Source organism: Pseudophryne corroboree, chromosome 10, assembly GCF_028390025.1.
Source record: "Pseudophryne corroboree isolate aPseCor3 chromosome 10, aPseCor3.hap2, whole genome shotgun sequence".
Taxonomy (NCBI): domain Eukaryota; kingdom Metazoa; phylum Chordata; class Amphibia; order Anura; family Myobatrachidae; genus Pseudophryne; species Pseudophryne corroboree.
Window position 1 is genome coordinate 35,462,041 of NC_086453.1, and position 14,067 is coordinate 35,476,107.

A 14,067-nucleotide genomic window follows, 5' to 3' on the forward strand; every position below is an offset into this window, starting at 1 on the left:
GATTCCATTTGTACGACCGATCGCAAGGAGATTGACAGGAAGAGGGCATTTATGGGTGTCAACTGACCGTTTTCTGGGAGTGGTAGGGAAAACGCAGGTGTGTCCAGGCGTTTGCAGGGCGGGTGTCTGACGTCAATTCCGGGACCTTCATCGCTGCAATCATCGCACAGAGTAAGTAACTACAGGGCTGGTCTTGTTTTGCACAAAATGTTTTTGTACCGCTCGGCTGCACAGGCGTTCGCACACTTGCAAAGCGAAAATAAACTCCCCCGTGGGCGGCGACTATGCGTTTGCATGGCTTCTAAAAGTAGCTAGCGAGCCTACAACTCGGAATGAGGGCCTATAGTCCCAAGTATACATCTTAGCCGAGCCAAATACTCCCAGTCTGTATTGGGATAGAGATTTAGGGGGGGGGTGGGGGTGTGTGTGTGTGTGTGTGTGTGTGTGTGTGTGTGTGTGTGTGTGTGTGTGTGTGTGTGTGTGTGCGTGCGTGCGTGCGTGCGTGTGTGTGTGTGTGTGTGTGTGTGTGTGTTAAGAGAAACACATATAACTTTTTGGCGCAGTATCAGCCCCATTTGGTGACCAAACCATTGGGAAAAAAAGTGTACACACCCTTGTATACCAGTAGTGGCTTGTCTTTCCATTTCTGAGTTTTCTTTAGATCTGTTAATGTACAGTAATTATACCTTTTAGACTGTAAGCTACATGAGCAGGGCCCTCCTACCTCCTGTTCTTATTATCTACTTCTCTTACACACCACCAAATCTGTAAACCTATTTTGTGTTTAAAAAAAACTTGCCTCAGATTACCTAAAATCATCTTTTTCATTGCTTTTTGCACCACAAATTTAATGAAAGTATTTTTTGGAAAAGTAATTTCTTTTTACATTTTTTAATCACCTTAAAGACAAAGTATCTTTTTTATCTTTGTTTTTGTTTTTTTGTCATTTTTTTTCCGTATGAAAGTAAATAAAAAAGTTTGCTTTAAATATTGTTTTATTTTATTTTTTTCTCAAAGGCACAAATCAGCCATTTAACATAATTTGAAACCTCCAGTATTTTCCTTGCGCACACCCAGGGGTGGATCAAGGGGCGCGTAAGCAGGGCGGTCATCCGGGGCACTGTGGCCTGAGGGAGAAGCCGCAGTCACTTCGCCTGCCTGTCCGCATCCATCCATCTGTGAGAGGTGCGGCTGCGGTGTGGTGGTGCCTGCTGCCGTGCAGGTGTAAATTCGGTACTCACCAGGCGCCGCTCTCTCTCACCTTCATGTACCGGAACCTTCAACGGACCTGGCAATCTTCAATCGGATCCGGACACGGCGATTCCCTCTCGGAGCTGACCGACGACCGAGCTGAGGAGAGAATAGTTTACCTTAAAGGGGGTATCGACTCTTCTTCCACTGGAACAGGGGATACCCCAGGGGTGACCGCGACCTTCACCGGTTGGGTGAAAGGTCATCACCGGCACAAAGCCTCAGCCACCCAGATTTCACACACTCGCGCTCTCGCACGTAGTGTGATGAAAAGGATTCTCACGTCCGTGAGCAATCCCGACTCCGGCGCTCGGGGACAGACAAGGGACAAACGTACACGGATGCTACTCACCGTCACAAGTCTTGCACTCCGATCTTCTCCACTTACAGGTCCCTGTAAGGAGGCAAAGAGAAACAGCCGTGCAGGGCCAAGAACTACCCTAGTGTGCGTCCGCTACACTAGCTACATAAACAGAGCCCTCAAACTAGCTCGTGTGAGTGGTGCGACACAACTATGCACAACTTAAACAACGCATACACTTTGCCCTGCACGGTAACAACATACATCACAATATCGGAATACAAGATCACACGGTGCTGTCCCTTTAAATCCCTCCCGCTGGAGAGGGGGTGGGCGCCGCACGGCCTACCCACCTCCTGTACCTTCCCTTATGTGGGCCCCAGGCGGCGGCCTGCCTACCTAAATACCTCAGGGTGGCCTGGGCCTAGCGCCCAGTGCCACCTTTATTCAACTCGGGGGTCTTATTCACTGGGCCTAGCGCCCCCTAACTGCACACAGGCCAGAGGCCTGACTTCACCCACGGGCCTAGCGCCCGCCTAACTTGTTGCCTGTTGGGTGACCTGGGCCTAATGCCCAGGGTCACCTTAATATTCGCTAATTGGCCAAAATACACTAGGGCCTAATGCCCTGTAATGTCCCACAGGCCTATTGCCTGAATTGCCCCTCGGGCCTAATGCCCGCCTAACTGGTGCCACAGGGAGAGGGTGGCTTGGGCCTAATGCCCAAACCACCTAATCAAATAATGGCCCTAATCTCCTATCTGCGCCCAGGCCTAGTGCCCGAATTGTGCCCTCGGGCCTAATGCCCGTCCCTGATGGTCTAGGGAGGAAATGGGAAGGGGGTGAGGGTAGCCTCACTGAGGCCTCATCTGATCCAGGGATCTCCGGTGCCCTCTTCTGCCGCTGACCCGTCCTGGCCAGCGGCATCGCCTCCGCTGCTCCGCGTCCAGCCGCCGCTGGACATCTTCCTTCAGGAGCCCGACGTCTTCTGGCCTCTTCAGCGGCCGCCGTCTTCTTCCCCGCGCCGGACTCTCTTCTCCGCTCCGGCGCGCCGACCCTCTTCTCTAGGATCCGGCTGCTTTCTTCTTCGTGCTCTTCCGCGCGCGCGGTGTCTTCGGCTCCCGCCCGGCGTCTGACGTCAGACGCCGGGGTGGGGCCTATGACGTGGCGAGCGCCGATTTGCTTGCCGTGTCCCTCTCTGATTGGCTACCGCTCGGGGAGCCGCGTTTGGCTCCCGGAGGGCGCCAACATTTGAATCTACCCGCAGCCTCCGGTACGGTGCAGGGAAAAGGGTAATCCCTGCACCGGACATCCGCCGCCACGCACCCAGCGCTGTGGACAGATAAGCTGCCCCAGCGCTGTCCCCAGCTAGGGACAGCACCACTGATGTGCCCACAGGGCACATCTCTACATTTCCCCCACCTTTTTCCTTTGTAGTCCCTACAAAGTTCCTCACGACGTCCATTGTCCGCGGGTCAGGGAATTCCGAGGTCCCTCCGGCGAGGTTGTGTTCGAGGGCCCAGCCTGGACCGGCCGTGACCCCACACCCTTCCTCCTCCAGCTCCGGATTCCTCTTACGTCCTGACCTCCATCGGCGGATCCTCTGGGGGAGTGGCATCTCCTCACGGTCGCTCGACGTTGGCCCCCAAGGGGAATCTTCCTCCACAGGGACAACAGTCACCCACTCTTGACCTCCGATATCATCTTTGGCTTCGTCCCTGTCTTCCGGGTGTGGTATCGACCACCACCCAACAGCGGAATCCTCCGGGGCATCCGTTTCCTCCCGGGCAACAACCACCACATGTCGCATTTCCTCGTGGGGCATCTCCAAAGGTCCTGTGTCTTCCTCTGGAACGGGTCCTCCCACGGCATCACGATCCTGTCCCAGTACGTCTGTCCATTTCTGCACTCCCGGCAGGAATTCTTGCTCCAGGACTATCTCCTCCTCTTCACGGAGGGCATTCAACTGGGAGCATGACTCCACCCGATCCTGCCAGTCACTCTCTTCGGCGCTTCCGATGCCAGAGTCGTCCTCCATCTGCTCTTGGAGGGATTCGTCGGCAGACAGCTCACCGTAGTCCTCCTCCTCCTCCGATATCTGGACTGGGGTATTATTTTCCTCCTCAGCGTACTCCTTCGCTTCCGCTGGCATCTCTACTTCCTCAGCGTACTTCTTCGCTTCCGCTGGCATCTTAACTTCCTCAGCGTACTCCTCTTCCGCTGGCATCTCTAGGTACCCAGGACACACCTGTTTCGCACGTCCTGGGCGTGGATGGTTCCACCGCGGGGAGATTCCGTACGTCTCCGTCACTGGGTCTTCACGCTTTTCTTCGCAGCGTGGTCTCTTCACCTCCCAGTCGTCCACCTCCGCCTTATGCGGGAAAGGATTTTGCCTTACTGGGGTCACTTTCTTGGGACAAAGTAGGTCCGCGGCATCTTCCCAGGGGCACTCACTGGCCGCATGTCATGGTCGCCGACACTTCCAACAAGGGAGGGCCACTGCCACCTTCTCCAAGACGGGTTCCTTGTCCACCTCCTTCACTGGGGAATCTTCACCCGTTGGTTCCGGCTCAGAGGAAATGGTCACCTGCGAACTAACTTCAAGCAGGGTCTTCCACTCCATTTCCCTGGTTTCCTCCTCCCTTCTCCGGGCGCGACCATCTGCAATCATCCGGTCCTCATTCCACGGACAATCGGGAAGAGCATGTCCTCTCGCCTCGCAGAGCGCACACACAGGCTCTGCAGCCACCCGGTCCCAAAGCTGCTGACGAGATTCCGTCAGCTGTTTCACCGTGGCCTCATAGTCCGTCCTGTCTTCAGTCCATGGACATTCCAGGAGCCGATGTCGGGGATCTCCACAGCTTTCAACCTCGTCTTCGCTCAACTCTTCGTCCCAGGGACAACTGTTATGCTCATGCCCGTAGTTTCCGCAGAGCAAACACCAGGACTCCTTCTTCGCTTGGCCCTTCTGACGTCTTTGGTCCGCTTCCTGGACCACCTTCTTTGGGGACGTCTCTCACCAAGTACATTTGCCGGCAAAGTGCCCTGTTTGCCGACATTTCTTGCAGGGCATCACAGCGGCCTTCTTGCGCCCCTTCTCCCGGCGCTCTTCCTTTCCACGCTGGACCGACCGCTGCACCATCTTCAGGAGGTCTGCCCCAGACACCGTCACCCAGCCGCTCTGGTCCGCACGCGTCCGTGGGTGAGTCTGTTCTGGAGCCATCCGCAGGGAGGTCTTCTTGGTGGCGTTCCACATCGTGTCCGTGATCCGGTCTCTTTGATCCTGCTGACTACGCCAAAATGTGAGAGGTGCGGCTGCAGTGTGGTGGTGCCTGCTGCCGTGCAGGTGTAAATTCGGTACTCACCAGGCACCGCTCTCTGTCACCTTCAGGTACCGGAACCTTCAACGGACCTGGCAATCTTCAATCGGGGCCGGACACGGCGATTCCCTCTCGGAGCTGACCGACGACCGAGCTGAGGAGAGAATAGTTTACCTTAAAGGGGGTATCGACCCTTCTTCCACTGGAACAGGGGATACCCCAGGGGTGACCGCGACCTTCACCAGTTGGGTGAAAGGTCATCACCGGCACAAAGCCTCAGCCACCCAGATTTCACACACTCGCGCTCTCGCACGTAGTGTGATGAAAAGGATTCTCACGTCTGTGAGCAATCCCGACTCCGGCGCTCGGGGACAGACAAGGGACAAACGTACACGGATGCTACTCACCGTCACAAGTCTTGCACTCCGATCTTCTCCACTTACAGGTCCCTGTAAGGAGGCAAAGAGAAACAGCCGTGCAGGGCCAAGAACTACCCTAGTGTGCATCCGCTACACTAGCTACATAAACAGAGCCCTCAAACTAGCTCGTGTGAGTGGTGCGACACAACTATGCACAACTTAAACAACACATACACTTTGCCCTGCACGGTAACAACATACAGCACAATATCGGAATACAAGATCACACGGTGCTGTCCCTTTAAATCCCTCCCGCTGGAGAGGGGGTGGGCGCCACACTGCCTACCCACCTCCTGTACCTTCCCTTATGTGGGCCCTGGCCTGCCTACCTAAATACCTCAGGGTGGCCTGGGCCTAGCGCCCAGTGCCACCATTATTCACCTCGGGAGTCTTATTCACTGGGCCTAGCGCCCCCTAGCTACACACAGGCCAGAGGCCTGACTTCACCCACGGGCCTAGCGCCCGCCTAACTTGTTGCCCGTTGGGTGACCTGGGCCTAATGCCCAGGGTCACCTTAATATTCGCTAATTGGCCAAAATACACTAGGGCCTAATGCCCTGTAATGTCCCACAGGCCTATTGCCTGAATTGCCCCTCGGGCCTAATGCCCGCCTAACTGGTGCCACAGGGAGAGGGTGGCTTGGGACTAATGCCCAAACCACCTAATCAAATAATGGCCCCAATCTCCTATCTGCGCCCAAGCCTAGTGCCTGAATTGTTCCCTCGGGCCTAATGCCCGTCCCTATTGGTCTAGGGAGGAAAAGGGAAGGGGGTGAGGGTAGCCTCACTGAGGCCTCACCTGATCCAGGGATCTCCGGTGCCCTCTTCTGCCGCTGAACCGTCCTGGCCAGCAGCGTCGCCTCCGCTGCTCCGCGTCCAGCCGCCCCTGGACATCTTCGTTCAGGAGCCCGACGTCTTCTGGCCTCTTCAGCGGCCGCCGTCTTCTTCCCCGCGCCGGACTCTCTTCTTCACTCCGGCGCGCCGACCCTCTTCTCCAGGACCCGGCTGCTTTCTTCTTTGCGCTCTTCCGCGTGCGCGGTGTCTTCGGCTCCCGCCCGGCGTCTGACGTCAGACGCTGGGGGTGGGGCCTATGACGCGGCGATTGGCTCGCCGCGCCCCTCTCTGATTGGCTGCCACTCCGGGAGCCGCGATTGGTTCCCGGAGGGTGCCAACATTTGAATCTACCCGCAGCCTCCGGTCCGGTGCAGGGAAAAGGGTAATCCCTGCACCGGACACCCGCCACCGCGCACCCAGCGCTGGGGACAGACAAGCTGCCCCAGCGCTGTCCCCAGCTAGGGACAGCACCACTGATGTGCCCACAGGGCACATCTCTACACATCCATCACTCAGTGCTGCTGCTGAGCTCTTTGCTCCCCTCTTCCCAGACTGCCGCAGGAGTGACATCATCGTGCACAGTATTTTAGGAGCAGCCATAGGGGAGAGAGAAGACCGAGCAGCAGCAGCACGAAGACGGGTGCCCACCCACTCACAATCACGTGGTGTACAGCCTGGCTGTCTGAGGCCTCCCGGCCCTGAAGAGGAGACCCGTCACCTGGGCTGTCCCGGATCCCGGCCCCAGCAGCAGCACTGGAAGAGCCCACTATCAGCCGAGGGAAAGGAGATCTGTGTGTCGGCCCCCTGTCATGGTGAGTGCTGGTGTATACTTGCCCTGTCAGACTCTCTCTCTCCCTTTTGTCCGGACCCCTCGTTCTCTCTCATCCACCCTCCCAATGTGTATAAGAGTCTTTACCTGGCTCAATTTGTATAAGAGGCTGTACCTGGCACAATGTGTATAAAGGGGCTCCACCAGGCACAATGTGTATATGAGGCTTTACCTGGTGCAATTTGTATATGAGTCTGTACCTGGCATAATGTGTATAAGAGGCTCCACCTGGCACAATGTGTTTAATAGGCTCTAACTGGGGTAACATGTATAAAAGGGGCTCTTCCTGGAGTAATATGTATAAGGGGCTCTACCTCGCATGCGCCTTAGGCGAGCACTGTCCCTGTGTTTGATGGGGCTGGGAGCGCCAAAGAAAACATTTGCCCTGTGCACTCTACCAGCCTTGTGAATGATTCTGCAAATTAAATTGTCACTTCTTTGGGGTCTAGGAAGGTCACCCCACTTTTTCATGCAGTTCTCTCACATTCCAATTTCGCAGACAATTCGCAATCCCCCTCTGTGAGTAGCACAAATAGGCATTTTTAATTGGATTGGAGAATTCTCGGGTGCACGCGTTCGTGCAAAGTCTGTGTATTTTATGAAACAAACTCGCAACTCACACCTAATTGGATTGACCATTAATTCTGATTTAATGCCAAGCAATGATTGCTCACACTCCTCTGGAACTGGGCTGTTTTGTATTTGAACCGGTAAATCAGTTCATAAGCACAGTTGAATAGCACAATGGTTTTACGGTGGGAAGAGGTCATTCTCTCAGGCATTTAATGTTAAAACATCTCCTTCCCCTTTCACACTTGAGACACGGGAATTAGCCAGGTCTAGCAAGTCACCAAATTACTGGGTTTCAGCCCCAGGTACTGTAATTTGCATTCATACTTATCAAAATCCCGGATTGCTGTGCAATCACGCGCAAAGACCTGGGATTTTGCTGCTAGCATGAAAGCAGTTTAAGGAAGAATAAGTTCTGCAAAATATTGTTAAAATATTTAGTAGAACACGTGACCTGCTAACTGCTTTCTAGTACTGCACATGTCTTGTCAGCTGACATAACAATTGCACAATTCTATACACATTAATGCGCATAACCACTAATTAAACAAGTGCTATCACCTCAGCCAAAGACATAATTTATTGTTACAGTAATAAAATGATTTCGCAGAAATAAGGTTGTACATTTTGTTCCACCCTCTGTAAGACATTGCAATATATGGTTCTGCTATATAGAGGCTAATAATAATTAAAGTTCCTGCCTTATAACGGAAACCACTATATATTAAACATTTTTGTTACTCAGGGTTCTAATTATCAGGCTTTTATTGCTTTTAAAATTATATAAGAACTGCAGTGTCTGCATCAGGTTATGTAACCCCCCCCTCCCACACACACACACACACACACACACACACACACACACACACTAATACCCCTTTCACACATACACAGAAATCCCAGATTTTTGCACGTGGATGTGCACCAACCTGGAATTTTTGTATGTATGAAAACAAATGACCCAGAACTGAATGCCCGATCCATGACCCTATTCCCAACCAGAGCCACAGAGATAAGAACCAGGAATTTACCAGCTTGATAGACCCAGCAAATTCCCGGGTCACATGTTGGAAAGCGGCATAACAGCCTAAATGTCCTGCAAAAGGTTATTTTGCACTGTAGACTGCAGTCCCCATTATTATCAATGTGGTCTACAATCTGACCCCTATGTACCAAACTCTTGGCCCTCAGCTCTTCAGTTTAAGCCACCCTCAGATGGCATAATATACTTTGTGTCTATATCTCGCTGGAGAGCCTTCTTCCACAGCCTCTGCGGGGCACATCATTCGCAGGGACCGTGGTTCTCGCTACCACGGTCGCCGCAAGATGCATTTTGTACATGGGAATAATAACAAGGGCTTATGTGGGTATAGATTTTAAAAATGGTGATCATTACACAACGACAAAAAGGATTTTTTTTTATTGCAAAATAACATAAATATAATTATATATATAATTGCATAAAACAAATGCAGGCAGAATTGATTTAATGTTTAGAGTTTTTTAAGACATGCTTTGCATTAACGGGTTCAGTTCATTGGTGGATAGTGGTTTAGAGAAATTTCAAGGCAGACATGGAGGTAAGTTCTCCCTACCATGTTGTCCGGTTGGTCCAAAAAACAATTCCTGGTCTGGGGATACAGCTTGTCCAGCTGTGGCAGCCACGATGGCTACTGATGACGTCAGACACCGCTCGGTTCTGCAGTGTGTGTTTCTGGCCATTGTCCGATGCCCTGCACAGTTACTCCAAAACGTTTCCTAACTTCTGGGTACTTTTTCAAGGATGTGAGTGCTCTATGTGTCTCTTTATATACTTAAAAACTTTGGTTTTTCGTTTTTGTTTTTTAAAAAAATGGAAGTTTAAAACAGGAAGGCTCCTTAGAATTAGAGATGGATGGGTTCGGTTCTCTAAAAACCGAACCCTACTGAACTTTACGTTTCGAGCCCGGATCCGAACCCGGCTTGGGTTTTTCCGCCTGACTCGGAAACCAGAACGAGGCAAAACGTCATCATCCCGCTTTCAGATTCTCGCGGGGTTTAGACTATCGCCATTTTCACTCCGGCATTGGAGAGGGTAGCGAGAGGACATGTCTCCATCCTCAGTGTCTGTGCGGGAGGGAAAGTGGATTGGCGTTTCCAGTGCTGTGTTATGCCGCTCAGTCCAGTGTAGTGTCTTATGCTGCATCAGTCCAGTCACAGTGGTGGTGTCCTCTGCTGCCATATGTCCAGTGCTGCTGTTTAAGTCCAGTCCAGTGGTGCTGTGTTGTGCTGCCTCAGTCCAGTCACAGTGGTGGTGTCCTCTGCTGCCATATGTTCAGTGCTGCTGTATAAGTCCAGTCCATTGCGGTGGTGCTGTATTGTCCTGCATCAGTCCAGTGGTGGTGTCCCTGTACTGCGGTATAAGTCCAGTGGTACTGCTGTAGAAGTCCAGTCCAGTGGTACTGTCCTGTGCTGTATATTATTTACTCCAAATAAAGGGGTTATTAATATTTAATACAAATAATTTTTACAGGGTTTGCCCTGTGTGGTGTAGGGGTACGTTCTCCTGTGCCGCATATTGTTATATAACTCCAGAAAAATAATGGAGAAAAAAAAATGTGGAGGATAAAATAGGGAAAGATCAAGAACCACTTCCTCCTAGTGCTGAAGCTGCTGCCACTAGTCATGACCTAGACTATGAAATGTCACATGACGATGGAAGCCCTCATCCTCCCGCTAGAAAAATGAGAAGAGTTAAGCTGGCAAAAGTACAGCAAAGAACTGTGCGTTCTAAGATGGTATCACAAATCCCCAAGTAGCATTCAAGTGTGTTGGCGGCTGCAATGCCCGACCTTCCCAACATTGGACGGGAAGAAGAGGTGGCTCCTTCCACCATTTGTACACCCTCTGCAAGTGCTAGAAGGCGCACCCACAGTCCAGTTTCTGATATTCAAATTGAAGATGTCACCGTTGAAGTACACCAGGATGAGGATATGGGTGTTGCTAGCGCTGAGGAGGAAGTTGACGAGCAGGATTGAGATGGTAATGTGTTGTTTAAATCAGGCACCGGGGAAAACAGTTGTTGTCTGTGGGATGAGAAAACCAATTGTGATGCCAAAAAAAATTCCAAAAAAGCCACCTCTTCGGTGTAGAATTATTTCTCCACAAATCCAGACTACAGGTGTCAAGCCGTGTGTTGCCTTGTTCAATCCGTAATAAGTAGGGGTGAGGATGTTAACCACCTAGGAACATCCTCCCTTATACGTAACCTGCTGTGCATTCATCAGAAGTCATTGTCAAGTTCAGAAACGTTGGGTAAGAGCGTAAGCATTTCACTGACACCTAAAACCCTTTTTTCCTCTTGTACCCAGGCTCCTGCAAGCCACACCACCAACTCCCTCAACGTCGACTTCCTCCTCAGTCAGGAATATCAGTAGTCCTGCAGGCCATGTCACTGGCAAGACTGAGGAGTCCTCTCCTAACCTATATTCCTCCGGAGGATCCTTGAGTGGTACGCCTACTGCTGTTGCTGCCGCTACTGTTGTTGCTGCTGGGAGTCGATCGTCATCCCAGAGGGGAAGTTGGATGACCACTTGTACTACTTCAAGTAAGCAATGGACTGTACAACAGTCCTTTGCGAGGAAGATGAAATATGGCAGCAGTCATCCTGTTGCAAAGCAGATAACTGAGGCCTTGACAGCATGTGTGTGTGTGTTAGACATGCGTCCGGTATCCGCTATTAGTTCAGTTGAACTTAGAGAATTGATGTAGGTAGTGTGTCCCTGGTACCAAATCCCATCTAAAATTCACTTCACTAGGCAGGCGATACAGAGTATGTACAGAGACATCAGAAAAAGTGTCCTCAGCATCCTACAAAATGCAGTTGTACCCACTGTTCACTTAACAACGGACATGTGGACAAGTAAAACAGGACAGACTAAGGACTATATGACTGACAGCCCACTAGGTAGATGTATGGCCTTCCGCAGCAACAAAAGCAGCAGCACCAGTAGCAGCATCTCGCAAACTCCAACTTGTTCCTAGGCAGGCTACGCTATGTATCAACACTTTCCATAAGCGGCACACTGCTGACAACCTCTTACAGAAACTGATTGACATCATTGCACAATGTCTTACCCCAATTAGACTCTCCTGGGGATTTGCGATATCGGACAACGCCACCAATATTGTACATGCATAACATCCCACACGTCCCGTGTTTTGCACATATAATTGATTTGGTGGTACAGAATTTTTTGCAAAATGACGGCCGTGCAGGAGAGGCTGTCGGCGGCACGAAAAATTGCGGGCCACTTTTGGCATTCAGCCACTGCGCGCCGAAGACTGGAGCGCCAGCAAACACTCCTAAATCTTCCCTTCCATCACCTGAAGCAAGAGGTGGTAACGAGGTGGAACTCAACACTGTATATGCTTCAGAGGATGGAGGAGCAGCAAAAGGCCATGCAAGCCTATACATCCACCTACGATATAGACAAAGGAGGGGGAATGCACCTGACACAAGCGCAGTGGAGAATGATTTCCGTGTTCTGCAAGGTGCTCCAACCCTTCGAACTTGCCACACATGAAGTCAGTTCAGACACTGTAAGCTTGAGTCAGGTCATTCCCCTCATCGGGTTTTTGCAGAAGCAGTAAAGAAATTGAAGGAGGAGCTAAGATGGAGCGATTCTGCTAAGTATGCAGGACTTGTGGATGGAGCCCTTCATTCGCTTTGCCAGGATTCAAGGGTGGTCAATCTCTTGAAATCAGAGCACTACATTGTGGCCACCGTGCTCGATCCTAGGTTTAAAGCCTACGTTGTCTCTCTTTCCAGCAGACACAAATGTGCAGAGGTGCAAAGACCTGCTGGTTAGTAAATTGTCAACTCAAGCGGAACGTGACCCGTCAACAGCTCTTCCTTCATTTTCTCCCGCAACTGGGGCTGTGAGGAAAAGGATAAGATTTCCTAGCCCACCCACTGGCTGTGATGCAGGGCAGTCAGGAGCGAGTGCTGACATCTGGTCCAGACTGAAGGACCTGCCAACGATTACCGATATGTCTACTGTCACTGCATATGATTCTGCCACCATTGAAAGAATGGTGGAGGATTATATGAGTGACAGCATCCAAGTAGGCATGTCAGACAGTCCGTATGTATACTGGCAGGAAAGAGAGGCAATTTGGATGCCCTTGCACAAACTGGCTTTATTTTACCTAAGTTGCCCCCCCTCCAGTGTGTACTCCAAAAGAGTGTTTAGTGCAGCCGGTCACCTCGTCAGCGATCGGCGTAGGAGGATACTTCCAGAAAATGTGGAGAAGATGATGTTCATTAAAATGAATTATAAATTCCTCCAGGAAGACCGTGACCAGCAATTGCTTCCAGAAAGTACACAGGAACCTGTGATGGTGGATTCCAGTGGGGACGAATTAATACTCTGAGGAAGATGTACACACTGAAAGGGGTAAGGAAATCAGAGGATTAGATCGAAATCTTGCCTCTGTAGAGCCAGTTTGTGCAAGGAGAGTGATTGCTTCTTTTTTTTGGTGGCGGCCCAAACAAACCAGTCATTTCAGCCAAAGTCGCGTGGCAGACCCTGTTTCTGAAATCATTGGTTTGTTAAAGTGTGCATGTCCTGTTTGTACATCATAAGGGTGGGTGGCATTAACCAAGGACAATTCCATCTTGCACCTTTTTTTCTTCTTTGCATCATGTGCTGTTTGGGGACTAGTTTTTTAAAGTGCCATCCTGTCTGACACTGCAGTACAGGTCCAGGTATACTGCTGTATAAATCATGGGGTACTGCCATATAAGTCCTCTTGTGCTGCCATAAGTCCAGTGGTGGTGTCCTGTGCTGTATATTATTTACTCCAAATAAAAGGGTTCTATTCATTACGTAGATTATCCAAATATTTTTTACAGGGTTTGCCCTGTGTGGTGTAGGGGTACGCTCACCTGTGCTGCATATTATAATAACTCCAAATAAAAGGGTTATCCAAATACATTTTGCAGGCTTTTCCGTGTGTGTGGTTTAGGGGTATGCTCTCCTGTATCACCAATATTGTGCATGTATTACATCTGGGCAAATTCCAGCATGTCCCATGTTGTTTGTGCCGCACACTTGTGTTGCTTAGCTTAGTCATCCAGCTACCTCATTGCACCTCTTTTTCTTTCATGAATCATGTACTGTTCGGGGCCTATTTTTTTTTTTAAATCTGCCATTCTGTCTGCCACCGCAGTGCCACTCCTAGATGGGCCAGGTATTTGTGCTGCACACTTGTGTCACTTCGCTTAGTCATACAGCCACCTCGGTGCAACCTTTTGGCCTAAAAATGAATGTGGAGGTTAAGAATATCGTAGGATCAAAATTACCCCCAAATTCTGTGATTTTAGCTGTTTTTATGTTTGTTTGTTTTTAAATCATCCAGATCCAAAACCAAACCACGAAAGGGTGGTTTTGGCAAAACCAATCCAGATCCAAAAACATGAGCATGGAACCAGAACCAAAGCCCAAGATGTGCCCGCCGCACATCTCTACTTAGAATGAGCAGTAACCCGGTTGAGTCTATAT